Here is a 7581-nt window from a genome sequence, read left to right as displayed (position 1 = left end):
TGCTAATTAACAAAATATCAGATCAGTTTTGTGGTTTTAGTATTTTCATTGCTGTGTTCATATTTATGAAAATTTATGGGAAAACAATCAAAGATTTTCAAGAAAAAATACAGCAGGGAGGGAATCTAAGGTGTACAGCGATAATTTTATTTATAATCTTAAACCACCAGCTCGTTACTAATGAATATGCTTCTACATCACAAATCAAGGGCATCTCCTTGGAACAACTGATTCAACTGACTGAAACCTGCCTCAACAACCAGTTCCAAACTAATGATAAATAAAAATTGGATAATATCAGCTAGGAAATGCTTCCTGTGTTCTGTGAGGATCAATTAAATATTAATGCACATATGTAAGCCAAAATTAGTGCCCTAAATTCCCAGCCATCCTCTTTCTAGTAAGATTCCGCATCTTTCGCTGTAAGCTACTGTACAAATAAAGACTTAAAGTATTGAATTCAGTCTATTATAGTATATGTCGTAGTGATGGACCATCAACTTCAATGAAGGCTAGCTTGGAAATTAAGTCACTCCAAGTGTTTGAACTCTACTGAAACACTCTTAATGATACCTTAGTCAACTTGTAATCTAACTTCAAGTAATACTTCTAATTACTTGGAATTAGATTATAATATAACCAAGGTATCCTGTCCCACATAACAGATTTACTTCAGGGCAATGGTTTACGTAGTGAACAGTAATATTTACCTCAAAGTTAAGAGGTCACAGAACTCTACAAATAAGTGATACAAAGCACAGGTAGGTGTATAAAAGTGTAAAAAGAACACATTATTTTGTTTTATGAGTAAATGTTTGAAAGAGAAAGGTTGTTGTGTGCAAAACTGTATGTAAGGGCTCACCAAAAAGACCACGGTCATCAGCAGGCCCATTGTTTTGTAGTAAGTGACAAAGTCAAATTCCATTTTAATTACATTTTTTACTGGAGTTTTTGGAATCACATTCCACAAATCCATGCATTAATAATTAGGCCCAAGGGTTTATGGTGACTGAATAAGTTAAATTTGTTTTTTTTAAACATGGGAGTAGGGGATTTGGAGAGTAGCAATCTGCAATTCCCTGCATGTTTCCATGAAGACTGCAAATCAGTGGCCTTGACCATCATATCTCAAGTACCAGGAATTTGGCCTGTGCTATTAAGTTGTCAAAGAATTAAGACCTTCATTTTAAAATGCTTTATTCATAAGGCAGAACTCTGTAAAGTTATAGATGGAACAGTTACAAAGCATGAGCTAGCCAACGATGTCATCCTCCCTAGAACGCTCTGTGCAGAGGAATAAGGACATTGCCCAGTTGTGGAAAACGACGCAGTGTTTAAGGGAGATTTCTCTTATCAAGGAACAATATATAGTTCAGTCCACTTGGCAAAGAATCTGGTTTCTGATTACACTACTGAGACGTACTTTTTAAAGATTATGTTGGAACGTCCATTACTGAAGGTGCCGATTTAGCAGCAAAGTGTATGAATAATAAACAGGGGATTATACAGTCCTGAAAATTTGAAAGTATTAGTGCAACCTCCCGTTTTAATGCCATCTCTTTTTTTCAAGATTAAACTTTAAAATGTGAAGAATACGCTCAGTTCCGCGGTTTTCTTCACCCCAGTATTTGACATATGGCAATTTCCATTCCTTCCTCTCTCCTCTCACTTGCAATCATTACATATGAGTTTATTTCAGTAAGAATCAAACATGACAATATTTTTTGTTATTCTTGTTGAAACACGCCTGTTTCCAAAATTCAGGTGTAGGTAAATCTGTAGTCTCCTAATGCGTGTATTGCAAGTTACGATCATTTATTCCTCTCGAACAGACTTTTCGCCCTTTTGTCAGCTCCTTCTGGGCAGCATATTATTCACTGCAACCGGATTTAGCTACTATGAGGTATTCTGTTTACACTGAAGTTTCAAATTATTTTAATTTGTAAGACACATTGCCTAAGGGGTGTATTTATTTGGCAATTTTCACGCAAAAAAAAATGTATTGGATAAGCCCAGGATGAAACAGTTTTCAATCAGATAACCACTGTGCGTTTCATTATTGGCCATTATTAACGAGTGTAAGATGAGGTAACTTATTGACTATGTGGTAAACTTAAGTATAGCAGGAACGAAAGTGTGTTGGAAAATGTGTGCAGACAGGCTGAGCAGTTACTGAGAAAACAACCGTCGCATGGCACGGGCACAAGATCAGCGATTCTCAGCCTTAACAGTTCAATGGACACTGCAGGTTTCCTTTAACCGGGCCATGGACACTGCAGGTCTCCTTTAACCAGGCCATGGGCACTGCAGGTCTCCTTTAACCAGGCCATGGGCACTGCAGGTCTCCTTTAACCAGGCCATGGACACTGCAGGTCTCCTTTAACCAGGCCATGGGCACTGCAGGTCTCCTTTAACCAGGCCATGGGCACTGCAGGTCTCCTTTAACCAGACCGTGGGCACTGCAGGTCTCCTTTAACCAGACCGTGGGCACTGCAGAGCTCCTTTAACCGGCCCATGGGCACTGCAGGTCTCCTTTAACCAGGCCATGGGCACTGCAGGTCTCCTTTAACCAGACCGTGGGCACTGCAGAGCTCCTTTAACCGGCCCATGGGCACTGCAGGTCTCCTTTAACCAGGCCATGGACACTGCAGGTCTCCTTTAACCAGGCCATGGGCACTGCAGGTCTCCTTTAACCGGGCCATGGGCACTGCAGGTCTCCTTTAACCAGACCGTGGGCACTGGAGGTCTCCTTTAACCAGACCGTGGGCACTGCAGGTCTCCTTTAACCAGACCGTGGGCACTGCAGGTCTCCTTTAACCAGAGTGTGTGCACTGCATGTCTCCTTTAACCAAACCGTGGGCACTGCAGAGCTCCTTTAACCGGCCCATGGGTTCTCCAGAACTCCTCAATCTTCGCGGTTTGCTTTTGACCAAAACAACTTAATGCAAGTGTAATCTTTTTTTAAAAATCCTGCAGACATAAGCAATGGTTTTACTGCATTTCTCACAAATGACAATTAGAAATGGATCCTCTCTGTCTGTAAAAATAACAGTCAGTACGACAGCATAGTACTGGCTCAAAATTCTTTCGAAAACTGGCGAGCGGGATCCGCACACTCGGGTAACAGAAGTTAGATCTCAAGTATCGCTGAGCCCCGTGTTTTCTTCCACTTATGTATTAGACTGCTGTAATTCGCATACCTTTTGTCTACCTTTAATTGAACTCTTTGCGTAGGTACTGTCATGTCACAACTTGTTGCAACTTATATCCATTTTACCCCAGCTGTAATAAAGATGCCATCTGGGATCTATGAATGGCAGGGAATTTGTCTACTTATTTCGTGAAATGTACATAAGACCCTTCCCCCTCTCTCTTCTACGCATCTACAAAGCCTCAAATAATCCCATTTAAAGCGAAAAATGCTTTTTGAAGCATTTTGAAGCTTTTTGAAGCATTTTTAACAAATAATATATATTGTGACCCAATCTCGGGTAAAATAAAAGGGTGTAACACTCTGCATGAACATTTAGTCATTTTCACATATAACGTCCCATAGCCTATCCGACACGGTGGGGCATCAGCAACACATATTTGAATATCTTTTAGTGTATTATACTTGGGTACCTGACACATTCTATCCCGCCTACATATCTGAACAAATACTATATAAAAAATAAATTTGCTGAATTTCGAAATTCTAAAGAAAACTAGTTTGTTAAAAAGGTAATATCCACACTACTACTTTACTGCCACAATATTGCGTTGTATAGTAAAGGTATAAAGCTTTGCAAAAAAGCACCAACAATCAGCAATATTAAATAGGACAACTAACGTGACCTACCTCTGAAAGTTATGCGATACCTGGCTTTAATCATATTAATAAACATACTTCAGAGACACGATTGGCATCCAAAGTTTGCACCCTTGTGATAGTAGAAGTGTCAAAATCATTTACAGTAAGTGTAAATATATTGCTGTTAGACTGCCAGCCCTCCAGGCAAACTGTAATGTTGCATGGTAAGTGCATTTTATTAAAGTTGTTAAAATATTCACAGGAAATCCAAACCAGCTGTTCGTTTCTATTGTCTACCGAGAAACCGCAAGATACACTTGCAATGCAGTTTTCTGGTCATCTGAAAACAGGTGGGCCACCGTGCACATTGACCTCAGCGTGCCCTATCAAATGAGCACCTAACGTCAGCAAATCTCGAGTCATTTAATCAGCAGTGCAGAGGGCATCATAACAAGACAGAACACTTCCAATCAAGACCATTCACTCCAAACCAGCAACTTTGATCATATCCACCTACACATCTTATACAACATTGACTTCTGTACAACACACATCTATTTCATTGGTAATATTCGCTTTCTATGTTTTGCCTCCAAGCTCTTGTATCTTGATTGTGCCCAGGTAATTGTCTTTGTTTACCATTTGGACATTTCACAAACATATTTTGTAGCATTTTCTCTTTAATCTGCTTTACGTATAATGTTCATTTTATACTTTTTGTTTTTAAGATCCTGTCCAGGTAATTGTTTTATTATTTAGCAGAAATGCACTGAACGATTCACTGCCAGCTTTTCTGTGATCTGGGGTGTAAAAGGGGAAAGGCAGTACCGTGTGAATGGGCAAACCACAATTATGCTGGTGAGTAAGAGACTTCTGTTATATTGCTGGCCGCCTCCCTCTCTAATGATGCAAGGATATTAAGATCTTTGCATCCCATTCTGCTCACCAGTGCCGAACTACCAGTGAACTCATTAGAAAAGGATTGGCAGCAGTCAGTTGTTTTCTAACACTGGGATCCTGGATGCTATACAACAGACTGCTAGGCACTTTTTAATATTGTGCCAAATTTTAAAGGCCAGCCCTGGTAGTGTGACCATCTCTACCATGCGGCCTCACTACAGCTACCAAACCATGAATGGCAGAAAAATTGAACAATACATTTGGCTTTGATGTGGCTCAAATGATCAACCTGAGTGTAACATAACTGGGGCCTAACATTTTAAATGTACAGATACAGGGTTGTGTTTGGAAATCTAATGCATTGTAATTCAGGTTTAAATTAGAACACAGAATGCAGTCTGCGTACTTAGACATAAGCGATGTAATTTCCTATTTTAATTACCTGCTCAGCAAAGTATAATTGAGGATTCCGCTGAACTTTAAATACTGAGGTCGATTTATTAGTGATCATATATACACACACAAGTTTCACATTTAAATTTAAATTTTTATTTTTTGGTGAACTTTAGTGAGTGAATGTCAGTGTTAGGAAAAACTCCCAATGATGGCATTGAGTATTTCTGGGTAATGCAGAATGCAGATTAGGTTAAAGATCCCATTAAATTATCCAGGTGCCTTAATCTAAGAGCACTGCGACTTCTCCATTTCCTGCACTAATAAAACCAAATTAAGAATGAAGTTAAGGGTAGCTTTGTGCTGGGCCCACTAGGAACTGAATCAACTTATTTCACTTAGTACCATGACAGAACAGAGGAGCTTTCATCCCAGTATGGGTTGGATTCAAACCCAGCCACTGGAGGAGAAAACTGCTCAAATTCACCATGCCACCCTGTCTCTACAAGTTTTGCAGATTAGAAAGTGTTTTATATAAAACAAATGATGCACCAAAGTGTCAAATAACATTCAACATTTCTGATCAATGCAAAACTATCAAAACCCAAGCTGGTGGACAGCTTGGTACTGTTCAAATGTTTCATCTACATCTTATTACACACAACGTGGTTGACGTGTTTGCCAATAAATCAGTCAGATTTGTAATTTTTAAACTGGATAAATATGACTTGGCTTAAAAATATGAGCAAAGCTGGGCTTATTCAGCAAAGCATCATGCACACTGTACAAGATGGTAAATACATTTAACAAAATATTAAAAGTAACTTGGTTTAATGTACTTTTAAGTTTAATCCTTTAGTTTGTTACAATAGTCCATCATAAAAATTACTAGTTTGAAAACAACAGAACTGCTAAATTTCTGCCTTTCCTTTCAGGGGAAAAAAGTAAATTTAGAATATAACAGACAGTAAATATCTTAGGAATAAAGACTGGACACGCCTGAACATAAAGGTTCACTTTTTGTGCACAATCCAAATTCCTTAGCAGCACAATGGAGAAGGCAGTAGAGAGATGTACTAGAGTGTGCTGGGCCGGCCACCACACCATCAGCCAAAAAATACTGAATGTCAGCTACATTGATTTGCTCTGAGTTTTGGGTCATCTCTCAAAGTATTCTAATGTGTACTATATATTCAGGAACATTAAACTTTGGGTATCCATTTCTGACAGATGCAACATATATTTTCTATGATTTCACAAATTTGCAGTGTATTTTGATCCTAAATCAGATTTTGGGTTTTATAAATAGGGATGTGGAATACAGGAGTAAAGAAATAATGATGCATTTGTACAATGCAATGGTTACACCACCAATTGTAGTAGTACCCCATTTATAAAAAAATATTAAAGCTATAGAAAGCACACAGCATTGATTCAGCAGGATGGTGCCAGTGATGGGAAGCTATAATTATCAGAGATTTGTAATATTGGGATTAGTTCCAATGCAAAGAGATTTCATGGAGATTTTTAAAATTATGAAAAGTTTTGATGAGATATAGACTATTCCCTCTGGTTAGGGAATAATTGATGAAGGTCAAATGAAAATTGGTACTAATGAGAGGATTAGGTCTTTTTGCACGTAGTTACTTAAGCATGGAATGCTTTGCCACAGGGAATGGGTGAGGTAGAGACCACTGTATCTTTTAAGGGAAAACTGGCTAAATATTTGAAGCAGAGGAAGTTAGAGGGCTATTGAGTGAAAGCAGGCAATGGGATTAATTTTGGATTGCTCAAGCAAAGAGCTGGCACAGACACAGTGGGCCAAATGATCCTTCTGTGCTGTAAACTTGCATTGTTCTATATAAATTGCTAATCGTTACATTGTTCAGAAAAAAAGGAACATCTGCAATTTACATCAAATTAATTGTATGTGCATTGTGACTGGTTACACTTAGGTAATACACAGATTTGTCTGGAAACCTAATAATGGTGTTTGGACCTTTGTAGATACAAATGACTTCTTCTGCTGATTAAATCTTGTGAATCCCATTACTTAAGTATATTTACTCAAGCTTACGTGCCAATTGTATTTATGAATATTATTGAATTAAGCTCATCTGAAAACCTGAGTGAACAAAATGAAGGGTTAACAACAGGTCTCAAACAGTATTGTGTTCACAACTTCTGCACTTTTTATATTCCTACTGAAGTTCTTACAAAGGTCAATTGATTGTTATAGATTTTTCTCAAATACAAGTCCAAACTTTTATACTTCATCCCTCTAAATGTAATGTTTTGCATTTGTAGTCTGTAAAACTCATCTGTGTTTAATATCTGTTATTCTGAAATGAGCTTGGTAACATTTAATCCAGTAAGCAGAGTATGGCAAGAGTAATTGTTAATCCTCAGGTGATGTAACTCTACAAGGGTACATCACCAAAAAAAAAAATCACAGCTTCTGGATCATAGTAGACAGACTCTGTTTATGGAATGGC

Source organism: Heptranchias perlo, chromosome 31 (genome assembly GCF_035084215.1).
Source record: "Heptranchias perlo isolate sHepPer1 chromosome 31, sHepPer1.hap1, whole genome shotgun sequence".
Taxonomy (NCBI): Eukaryota; Metazoa; Chordata; class Chondrichthyes; order Hexanchiformes; family Hexanchidae; genus Heptranchias; species Heptranchias perlo.
This window is presented reverse-complemented; position numbering follows the sequence as displayed.